The following is a 12,185-nucleotide window of genomic DNA, read 5'->3' on the forward strand; positions in this document are numbered from 1 at the left end:
AAATATCGAGTTTTAAATATCGTTTGGAGAAAATATCGACAGGACAGAATATCGACAGCCAAAATATCGTTTTTAAGGTAAGTGAAGTAATATCGACTGTAAATAATATCGAAAGTAAAAAATATCTTTTTTTATATAATATGTAATTATTTATAGTGTTTTTATGTTATAATATGTGTGAAAAGTGTCATTTTATGTTATAATTATTTTTAATTAATGATTTTTTTTAATTATTGTGTAATTTTATTCTGTAGCGGGTTGTGGGTTTATAGGGGAATAGGGTGGGAAGTAATTTAATTATAATTAATTAAATATGTAAATTTATTAATTGGTAGTAATAATTAATTAATTGGTAATTAAATATTATATGTTAATTATTTAAAATTTAATTGGTAATTAATTTAATTTAATTGATTAATTGCTAATTATGTAAATTAAAATAATGTATTTCCTGTAGCCGGTTGTGGGTTTATAGGGGAATAGGGTGGGAAGTAATTTAATTATTATTTATTAAATATGTAAATGTATTAATTGGTAGTAATATTTAATTAATTGGTAATTAAATAATATTTGTTAATTAATTAAAATTTAATTGGTAATTAATTTAATTTAATTGATTAATTGCTAATTATGTTAAATTAAAGGGGTATTTTTAGGGTTCAGGGTCAGTTTTTAGTTTTTGGGTAAAGGGGTATTTTTAGGGTTCAGGGTCAGTTTTTAGTTTTTGGGTAAAGGGGTATTTTTAGGGTTCAGGGTCAGTTTTTAGTTTTTGGGTAAAGGGGTATTTTAAGGGTTCAGGGTCAGTTTTTAGTTTTTGGGTAAAGGGGTATTTTTAGGGTTCAGGGTCAGTTTTTAGTTTTTGGGTAAAGGGGTATTTTAAGGGTTCAGGGTCAGTTTTTAGTTGTTGGGTAAAGGGGTATTTTTAGGGTTCAGGGTCAGTTTTTAGTTTTTGGGTAAAGGGGTATTTTTAGGGTTCAGGGTCAGTTTTTAGTTTTTGGGTAAAGGGGTATTTTAAGGGTTCAGGGTCAGTTTTTAGTTTTTGGGTAAAGGGGTATTTTTAGGGTTCAGGGTCAGTTTTTAGTTTTTGGGTAAAGGGGTATTTTTAGGGTTCAGGGTCAGTTTTGGGTTTTTGGGTAAAGGGTTTTTTTAGGGTTCAGGGTCAGTTTTGGGTTTTTGGGTAAAGGGGTATTTTAAGGGTTCAGGGTCAGTTTTTAGTTTTTGGGTAAAGGGGTATTTTTAGGGTTCAGGGTCAGTTTTTAGTTTTTGGGTAAAGGGGTATTTTTAGGGTTCAGGGTCAGTTTTGGGTTTTTGGGTAAAGGGTTTTTTTAGGGTTCAGGGTCAGTTTTGGGTTTTTGGGTAAAGGTTTTTTTTAGGGTTCAGGGTCAGTTTTGGGGTACAGGGGTACAGTGTAAAAATAAAGTAAAATTAAATTTACATTAATTTAATTTTATGAAATTAAATTAAATTATATTTAAAACTTTTAAATAATTTAAATTAAAAAAATTATTATATACTTACCAATACTTACGTTGTAATGGTAGTGCGTTGTAAAAGTTGCGTTGTAACGTCATATATCCACTGTTGCACTCTTTGCAGTGGGAATAGTAATTTTTACTCTTTTGTATTTGTACGTTAATAATATTGGCTATTATTTAATTACATTTTGTTACTATATATATATATGTTTTAAGAAATATGATAAAAAAATATATTATTTTTTTACTTTCATTAATTATTTAATTATTAAAAGTTATTTTAAGTATTGTTAATTATATTTTAGTAATAAATTTTTTATATTAATGTAATTAAACATTGTTTTTATTAAAGTCGATATTTTTTACAACTATATTTTTGTACACGATATTTTGTACTCGATATTTTTGTACTTACCTGTTACTACATACAAACTCGATATTTTGGTTGTAGATATTTTCTCGTCGATATTTTGGGTAGTCGATATTTTGGTAGTCGATATTATTTCAGTGATCCAGGTGGGAGGTAACAGGAATGAAACAAAACATGAGCCCGAGAAGTCAGGGGGCAACCATGTATAGGCTCTATCATGGCAGATGAAATAAGTACCCTTAGCGGCTAAAAACGCAGGGGAAGTCTGAGATCCGAAAACATACGTTTCTGTACAGACACTCTTCCCTAGCTGAGCTCTGGGATTCTTGCCAATACCTTGCAGACACAGGTGACCTTGATGGGGTACGATCCAGATAGGGGACGATCTCTTGGCTTGCTGTTTCTCACTTAATGTAGTGCCATATCCGGTCACGTTCCAACCTACATATGCAAGTATCTCATCATCCGGGGTATCTTCGTAAGAAGTTACTTCCTTGATCATGTCAACTATACCTTTGACTAGGGCGCTAGTCTTGAGGTTGTCTTTTACAGAACGTAGGGGTTGGATTTCTCGTGCATATATGAACATTGTCCTATATGCCCATACTGATCCATTGTGACTAAATGGCAGGACCAAATAGGGGATACCTTTGTCCGTTGTGTGAGGCATGAGACCACACACCCAACAGTTAGTTGTGTTCATTACAAGTTGGTGTTGGTGTAATAACTGAACGAAGGAGTTATTAAGGAACTCTAATCTCCTATTTGATTCGTGGTCAGGCAGAGGGTGGAAAGAATGAGAGGAAACAGTAGGAGGAGGTATGGGTGATGTAGTGGGCGCAAATGTCACATGAAAAGAGAATAAAACATAGCTTATCAAAAAGACCATTACGCTGAATAGCATAAAAATACACACTATTATAAAACTTTTCTTCGTCATCGTGTTAAAAAGTCTCTGCTTAAAGTTCATTTGTTTGGCAGGCCTCTCCACATCAGGAAACTCCATCCTCTCTAAGGTGCTGCCCGCGGTGGTAGGTTGCCTCTGCTAAAGGATGCTTCCGTCAGTCTAGGGCAACTCCCTTGGACCAACCAGAACCAGCGACCTAACGTCGTCAGCTGCACCCAAAAGTCTTTAATCAACCGTGACCCTAGCAGCGGAACCCGGATGGCGGTTCGAAAAAACAAAAATAAGCAAGTTACCTAGATGGGAGATCTGCACTTTCAAAAATAGGATTTGGGGAAAAAACACATTTTTTTATTAGTCCACAGGTTCTTCTCTCGGATCATAAAAGAAATCACTTTTACTTTAATCTGTTTTTCTTGGTCGTAAATTGTAGCGTCTTTTCCCGGGTACTGTCTGGTCCAGAAATAGTAGTTCAGGTTCCACAGAGTTCAATTGTTCTGGTGGTGGCACAGTTTCTCGAAAAATGTTCTCGCTTTCACAGTCAGGGTTAGTTTCTTTTACACGTTCATCAGTTGTGCGCTCTGAGTCGGTGCCTCCTTTCTGGACCCATTGGTCGTGTGGCAGAGGGAAGGGTATCTTCTTACAATGGATCCCGTGGATTGAAGGAGAACAAGAACAAAAAAGAGGACAATCGCCTCCTCCCTGTGAGTAGAATGAATTTCTTAAGATCCGCTGTGTCCTCAAAGGAATAAGTTCTATCTTTATAAGTTACTTTAAAGAAACATGGATGAATCAATCCATAACGGGCATTCATGGAGCGCAGTGATGGTCTAAGGTCGATAAACTCCTTGCGACAGTTGGCAGTGGGTTTGGAGACATCCTGACTGAAAAAGGATTTTATGACCAGACCAGAGCATCTGTTTGTGTTGTCGTGCGGCATTGAGAACCGCCATAAGATCAAAATATAGGAGGAAATATGTGATAATATGTGATAATTCCACGTGGCCTGTTAGAGGAGGCAGAATGCTGAGGGCCAATTCTGTGGGCCCTTTGAATATTGAAGTTGGTGGGTTTTGGCAGACCAACAATCTAAGGGACATTAATCTTCAAGAAGGAGATCATGTCTGAACCTACGGAGCCTCTCGGAATACCATAAATATGAAGGTTGTTGCGCCTATTTCGTTTTCTAAATCCTCTGTAATTTTCTTCAGCTGTACCACCTCACGAGAAGATAATGCACCTTGGCAGCAACATCTTGTGCATCACTAATCCTTTGAGCGATGTCTGAGAGCCTTGAGTCTAAACCAGACCATTTCTCCTCAATCCTTTGAAGTGTTGTAGTGGTTTCAGTCATAAAAGGTTGAATATTATGAAGTTCATCCATATTATCTTCCAAAGTCAGCGAAGAGTTAGTTGGAGAGGACAGATCTCTCTTAGCACGTTTATTAGTATTACCAGCAGAGTCTTTTCGACCAGGCATACTAGAGCCAGATGTTCCTGAGGACTTGGTAGAGTGAGAGGGATCCATGTTGAAAAGTGAATGACCAAAGAGTCCAAAAAGAAGAAAGTAGACAAATTCCTCATGTAATAAAATCCTTAGTGTCAAAAAATACAATTGCTCAAACTGCGTTGAATAATCCAGAGGGGACCTGTTCAAAATAGGCACAGAAATAAGCAGAAGAGCGTATGCCAACAAAGAGGAGACAAAGAGGAGAAGAAATCAGGTAAATCCGAAATAAATGTTAGAGATTACCGCCATAATGACATGCCTGCCCTCATGCAAAATGCAAACTTGACGCAGCAGTCCATTATGCAAAGGGGGGCTGCTTCATAGTCTTAGTACATAACAAAAGAAAACAGTTTAATAGTGAGTTGTGTTCCGTGAGTCCAAAAAGTAATGCTAAGAGAGAGGAAAAAAGGCCAACTGCCTGCGCACTAAATGGCGGCCACAATATGCGGAGCTACTGAGGCAAAACTGTCTTATAGAAAAACGTGATGAAATTGAGCGTTTCCAGGTCCAAAAACTTGCCTCAAGGTGCCTCAGTACTACCGATGTGAAGAAACGGAGGGTTCTGCAATCAGAAAATGAGCCCTTCAATAAAAGTCAGAGCTCGATGCCGCGGAGCTTCTCAGGGGACGGCCATCTTGGTCGCTGCGCGCCTCCTCCTTTGCCCATCCTAAGTAGCCTTTTACAGGAAGTAATCGTTTCAGCCATATTAGGAGTGGTGAAGAGTTCTTTTCTAGGTATGTGGGACATCTGACAAGCAGGACACTATCGCTCATGAGATGCTAACTGTGAAGAGGAAGACAATGACTTGGAGTAATGAAGCTTACCGGTAAGTAATCTGAGCATTAGTCTGTATCGACCTACAGATAACACACAAATCGCATATTGGTAAGACCAGAACATGCATTCTTATGTAGACATCTCTTCATCCGAACTCTGCACTTTCTTGACTACCACCCTTTTTATAGTAAAATACCATGGGGTAGATTTACGAAAGTGTCAAGCAGCGCAGCAAGTCACACTTGATGTGCTAGATTGCGCGACAGGGAAAGGGCAGGAATGTGCCCTATTTAAGGGAATAGGGCACATTGCTGCCTTTTCTCCTGCATTGGTGCCTTTTGGCAGCCTAGTGCCAATGTAGGCACGTTTGCATCATGGTGCCATGGTTTCTGCATTGCATGCAGGATTGTTTGCAGGAAGATACACCTTCCAGCACAAAACAAGTCCTGAGAGGCATATTTCTCAATCAATCAATCAGGAGTTTGTTAAAGCGCGACTACTCACCCGTAAGGGTCTCAAGGCGCTAGGGGTGGGGGGGGTTGGGGGGGGGGTGCAGGTTCCATTCCATCAAGGAGGGGGTCTGTCGAAGAGCCAGGTTTTGAGGTTTCTTGCGAAGATGGGGAGCGATGTTGTCTGTCTGAGGTGGAGCGGAAGGGCGTTCCATGCTTTGGCCGCGAGGAAGGAGAAGGAGCGGCCTCCCGATCTGGTCTTTCTGGTGCGGGGGACCACAGCGTAGGAAAGCTGGGCTGATCGTAGGGTCCTTTGGGGTGCGTGGAATTTGAGTCGGCTGTTCAGGTATGCTGGTCCGGTGCCGTGGAGGGCCTTGTGTGCGTGGGTGAGCATCTTAAAGGTGATTCTCGCCTCGACAGGGAGCCAGTGGAGTGTGCGCAGGTGCTGGGAGATGTGGCAGTGTTTTGGCAGGTTGAGGACCAGTCTTGCGGCGGCGTTCTGGATGTTCTGTAGCTTGCGGATGAGGTTTTTGTTTATTCCGGCGTAGAGTGCGTTGCCGTAGTCGAGTCTGCTGGTGACCAGGGCGTGAGTGACTGTCTTTCGGTGTTCGAGGGGGATCCATTTGAAGGTCTTACGAAGGAGGCGGAGGGTGTGGAAGCAGGAAGATGAGACAGAGTTGATCTGGCGGTCCATTTTGAGCTCGGAGTCCAGGATGATTCCCAGGTTGCGTGCGTGGTCTGTGGGGGTTGGCGGGTTTCCGAGGGCGGTGGGCCACCAGGTGTCACTCCAGGCGTCGGGGTTTGGGCCCATGATGAGTACTTCTGTTTTGTTGGTGTTTAGTTGTAGGCAGCTGTTTTTCATCCATTTGGCGACGGCTTCCATGCCTTCTCGAAAGTTGCGTCTGGCGGTGTTGGGCTCGTTGGATAGGGAGAGGATGAGCTGGGTGTCGTCTGCATATGACACGATGTTGAGTCCGTAGGTTCTGACGATGGGGGCAAGTGGAGCCATGTAGACGTTGAAGAGCGTCGGGCTGAGGGAGGAGCCCTGGGGGACTCCGCAGGTGATAGGTGTGGGGTCCGAGAGGAAAGGGGGGAGTCTGACCCGCTGCGTCCTGCTGGAGAGGAAGGAGCAGATCCAGTCGAGGGCCTTGTCCTGGATTCCTGCATCGTAGAGTCTGCGTATAAGGGTGCGGTGGGAGACTGTGTCGAACGCCGCTGATAGGTCGAGGAGGATGAGGGCTACTGTTTCTCCTTTGTCCAGTAAGGTGCGGATGTTGTCTGTTGCGGCGAGGAGGGCGGTTTCCGTACTGTGGTTTTTTCTGAAGCCGGATTGGGAGGAGTCGAGGATGTTGTGTTCTTCAATGAATGTGGCGAGTTGGCTGTTGATGGCTTTCTCGATGACTTTCGCTGGGAACGGGAGCAGGGAGATGGGTCTGTAGTTTTTGAGGTCGGTGGGGTCCGCTGAGGGTTTCTTTAGGAGGGGGTTGACCTCTGCGTGTTTCCAGTCATCGGGGAATGAGGCGGTCGCCAGCGAGCGGTTGATGGTTTGGCGGAGCATGGGTGCGATGGTGTTGGCGGCTCTGTTGAAGATGTGGTGGGGGCAGGGGCCCGTGGGGGCCCCTGAGTGGATTGACTTCATTGTCTTCAGTGTGTCTTCGGTGGTGAGGGCTGTCCAGTCGTCAATCGCTGGTTTCCGGGTGTCGGGGTGGTTGGTGAGGGTTCAGTGTGTTGGTTGTCTTCGTCGAAGTTGTCGTAGATGCTCTTGATTTTGTGGTGGAAAAAGATGCTGAGTTTGTCGCAGAGGTCTTGTGAGGGAGGGATGTCGGTGGACTCGCTGGTGGGTTGGGCGAACTCCTTGATGATGCTGAAGAGTTCCTTGCTGTTGTGTGCGTGGGTGGAGATTCTGTCTTCAATCGCTTTTTTCCTCGTTTCTCTGATGAGTTGATGGTGGGCGTTGGTGGCGGCTCTGAAGTTGTTGTGGGCTTCTGTGGATTTGGTGTTTCTCCAGGCCTTTTCGAGGCGGCGGCATGTGCGCCTGGACTCTCGAAGTTCGGTGGTAAACCATCTGGCTTTCTTGGCACGGGTATTGTTGTTTTTCTTGAGGGGGGCTATGGTGTTGGTGCTGTCCGAGATCCATCTATGCAGGGTTCGGGCTGCGGTGTTGGGGTCGTCGTTTTCCGCGATGGTTGGGGTGGAGTTGTTGAGTGAGGAGGTGAGCTGGTCATCGGTGATTTTGGTCCAGTTTCTTTGTGGAAGCAGGTGCTGGTGTCTGTGGATGGTGGGTGTTCTGAAGGTGAAGTGGACGCAACGATGGTCGGTCCATGGGAGTTCGGTGGTGTGGCTGAAGGTGATGGAGTTTCCTGTAGTGAAGAGGGGGTCGAGGGTGTGTCCTGCTGAGTGCGTGGGCTCGGTCACGATCTGGCGGAGTCCAATGTTGTGGCGGTTGTCCAGGAGGGATGTGGTGTTGGGGTCCAGTTGATTGTCGAGGTGGAAGTTGAGGTCTCCCAGCAGGGTGTAGTTAGTGGATGCGATGGCCTGCGGGGAGATAATGTCCGTAATGGAGTTGGCGAAGGGTCCGCGGGGTCCAGGGGGTCGGTAGATGAGGGTTCCTCGGAGGGCGGCGGTGGGGCTGGCCAGTATCTTGAAGTGAAGGTGTTCCATCAGTTCTGTGGACTCGTCAGGGAGTGTTCTCAGGCGGAGGCTGGATTTGTGGACGATGGCGATTCCTCCTCCTGGGTGGATGGGGCGGTCCTTCCTGGAGATCTTGTATCCTTGGGGGATGGCGATGGCGATGTCCGGTCCCGAGGTGGTGTTGGTCTAGGTTTCGGTGAAGAATGCTACGTCTGGGGTTGTGCTGTCGAGGAGGTCCCAGATTTCTGTGGCGTGTTTGTGGAGGGATCGGACGTTGAGGAGGATGCATTGCAGGGTCTTCGGTTCGGTTGTGTTCTTGTGGGCGGGTTGTGCTGGATCCGTGTTCTTGGCGGTGCTGCAGGTGTGCCGGCAGCGGTAACAGCTGAAGGGTCCATGGGTGTCGGCTGGTGATGCTAGCTTGCAGTTGTTGTTGCAGCCTGGGTTGAGTGCGTGGAGTGCTGCTGGGTCGTAGCGTTGGCGGGGCAGAGGTCCAGGGTTCCTGGTGCTGGTCGCGGACGGGTCGCAGACGGGCGCAGACGTGCTTGCCTTTGACGCACCTTCGGTGCACCAGCGGCCGCCATTAAGTAGGGGTCGGGGAGGGCTGGACAGCTGGGAGGCGGGAGCGGGGAGGGGAGCTGGATTGGGCCGGTCGTGCTGGGGGGGGAGGGGCCGCGGGGGCAGCAGCGGCGGGGAAAGGTAAAGGGAGGAAAGAAGGGATAAAGAAAAAAGGGAAAATAAGCAGAAATAAGGCACAAAAGAGCAGAGATGCAGAAAAGAGCAGAAAGGAGAAAGATAGAAAGGGAAAAAAACGAGTGAAAACGGGTGAAGGAGCAGAGGGAGAGAAAGGGAAAATGGGCAAAAATAAGGCACAAAAGAGCAGAGGTGCAGAAAGGTGAAAGATAGAAAGGGAAAAAAACGAGTGAAGGAGCAGAGGGAGAGAAAGGGAAATGGGCAGAAATAAGGCGCAAAAGAGCAGAGGTGCAGAAAGGTGAAAGATAGAAAGGGGAGAAAAAGGAGTGAAGGAGCAGAAAGAAAGAAAGGAGACAGAGGTCCACTGGACCACCAGGGATGAGGCGCAGGGAAACCTGCGGGTGGAGGAGGGCCTCGATCACAAACACTCAAGAGTGCAGGGGCAGGGGCACCTCACTTAATGGTGGAGCTGCGAGGGTGGGAGAGCAATTTCACTGACAATGAGTCAGTGGTCTTGCTCGCCTGTCCCCGCAGTGGCCGCCATTAAGTAGGGGTCAGGGAGGGCTGGACAGCTGGGAGGCGGGAGCGGGGAGGGGAGCTGGATTGGGCCGGTCGTGCTGGGGGGGGAGGGGCCGCGGGGGCAGCAGCGGCGGGGAAAGGTAAAGGGAGGAAAGAAGGGATAAAGAAAAAAGGGAAAATAAGCAGAAATAAGGCACAAAAGAGCAGAGATGCAGAAAAGAGCAGAAAGGAGAAAGATAGAAAGGGTAAAAAAACGAGTGAAAACGGGTGAAGGAGCAGAGGGAGAGAAAGGGAAAATGGGCAAAAATAAGGCACAAAAGAGAAGAGGTGCAGAAAGGTGAAAGATAGAAAGGGAAAAAAACGAGTGAAAACGAGTGAAGGAGCAGAGGGAGAGAAAGGGAAATGGGCAGAAATAAGGCGCAAAAGAGCAGAGGTGCAGAAAGGTGAAAGATAGAAAGGGGAGAAAAAGGAGTGAAGGAGCAGAAAGAAAGAAAGGAGACAGAGGTCCACTGGACCACCAGGGATGAGGCGCAGGGAAACCTGCGGGTGGAGGAGGGCCTCGATCACCAACACTCAAGAGTGCAGGGGCAGGGGCACCTCACTTAATGGTGGAGCTGCGAGGGTGGGAGAGCAATTTCACTGACAATGAGTCAGTGGTCTTGCTCCCACATTTCTCATTCTGTGTGTATTGCAGAATGCAGCACATGTAGAAAGAGGAAGTAACGAGTGAACTAAAGATATTTTTTCTCGTTACGCCTCTCCTGGGAAGGCGTATCTTTTGGGCGCATTCCCAGGTTTACCTGTTCTGGTACAGCTAGGAATGGGTCAAAAGCCATTTGTGAGTGGCATGGGAACAACCACACAATGCACATGGAATGCCTTCCTTGCACAGAGCAGGTCCATGTAGCGATTTGGGATGTATGACGTTTCAACGCATGCTTTTACAACGCATGCCATTACGACGCAGGTTTTACAACGCATGTCGTTACAACGACTTGCGTTGGGGGGCGCAGGATAGTGAATAGTTTAATTTACTATTCCAACTCCAGTCCCCGTGGATAGTAGGGAAGGTGTTGGATAGTAATTAAACTATTCCCAATGCGTTGTATTAACTTGCGTTGTAAAAGTTGCGTAGTAATGGTAGTGCGTTGTAAAAGTTGCTTTATAAAGGATGTTCCCCAGCGATTTGGGCTACTTGCTTTACTCCAAACTTATAGAGCCACTCAAGTCCAGTCTAACTAAGTGGCTTTGCGTGGCTTCATAAATCACATTTGCATCATGCATGTACCATGTTGCGTAGTGCAAACGCAACGCAAACCGGCTCGTAAAAGGGCCTTCAAGTGTCCCTACCCAGTAAGCCCACAGATGCACTGATTCTGAAGTCACATACAAACTTTGTAGACTTAAAGAGTTGGGAATGCACCTATTTGTTTCTTCATCTGCTAAGACAGATGACTGTTCATCTGTTAATGAAATGTGATTGTCAAAGTTATGTGTTCTGTCTGTGCTATATCAATTTTTTAAGATGCTTAATTTAAATGTAACATTGAAGTACAAAAAAGTGATGGATGGAATGCTTGAATAAATCTCAGCCACTTGTAATTATGCCAGCCCGCATCCCAGGCCATCTTTATTTCTTTATTTTTGCACACCATCAATTGCGGCTCCTCAGCGTCGCCCCACTGCTCTGTGAGCAGTAGTTAAAGGAAAACTAAAATGATAATAACCAGCGTTATTATCATTTTAGTTTTCCATTTCCTGGTGCGGGACGGAGCTGCAGTACCAGAGCAGGGGCCAGGAGGAGGAGTGGTTGCTCCACTCTAAAGAGCAGATAGCTGTTTTGTCCAGTCCTCATGGGCCTGCCAAACAGTCATGCACACTTTGCATGTTCTGTATCCAGGCTGCATTACAGACTGGGTGCAGAACATGCCCAAGCCCCCATTCCCTGCCTGAGCACCGAACCACGGTGCTCAGACCAATCACAATGCTGCATTGCAGCGTTGTGATTGGCTAGGGGAGTCAAGAGCCTGGGTGCTTCCTGGTTCATGCTTCCAAGGAGCGAGAGGCGGCGGTGAGGGGAATAAGGGGCCGCAGCCCGGCCGGAATGGTTTTTTAAAAATTTATTTTCATTAACAACCATCCTCCCCCGTAAATAGCAGCTGCCACTGCACCCCATGCCACCTCACTTTTGACCCAATCATTAACAAATCAGACTTGACACTGCTCCAATAGGAACAGTCCAGCCGTAACTGCCGAAAAGGTCCTCCCTCAACCAGATCAGAAACAACCCAGGACCGGCGTTGCCATTTTTTGGGCTGTTCAGTCGGGTTCGGCTTTTTTCCAAGTGTCACCTTGTGCGTAGGATCCACTTCTGGGCATACCCATCCCACTTAGGGCGTCACATTGAAGCATACAAAAAGCGATGGGTGGAATGCTTGAAATAATCTCAGCCACTGAATATTTAGTCAACGTTCCATTCCATCGCTGTTTTGTACACTATGCCACCTCAGTATGGACCAAACCATATGCAAATCAACTGCTATTAAAGACACTTATCTTTGTCGGGCTTTAAAAATACCACCTACATACAAATACTTCTTCCATTACTTGTGTTGATTTCTCTGCCTAATGTTTTGAATCTCAATAGTACCAGAATTGGTTGTGTCCCTTCGGAATTGTCTGATACCTTCCACAGCTTTCAGTTGTTTCAATTTAATGAAGACGCAGTGTCATGTTTAACGACCTCGACATGCATTTAAATTACACCTAGTTATATGACTATATTGTAATTACTGTATTAATGTATATTTTTACCTTATGTTTTTTCAATAAATTCTGTTTTTGAACTTAAATTACACCT

The 12,185-nt window shown here is 45.7% G+C and overlaps 1 protein-coding gene across 6 annotated transcripts in view; it reads left to right on the forward strand.

The window, feature by feature from the left end:
• TEX14 (testis expressed 14, intercellular bridge forming factor) overlaps positions 1 to 12,185 on the forward strand; it is a 2,253,432-nt gene that overhangs the window by 1,471,166 nt on the left and 770,081 nt on the right. The window lies entirely within an intron of this gene.

Source organism: Lissotriton helveticus, chromosome 3_1 (assembly GCF_964261635.1).
Source record: "Lissotriton helveticus chromosome 3_1, aLisHel1.1, whole genome shotgun sequence".
NCBI lineage: Eukaryota > Metazoa > Chordata > Amphibia > Caudata > Salamandridae > Lissotriton > Lissotriton helveticus.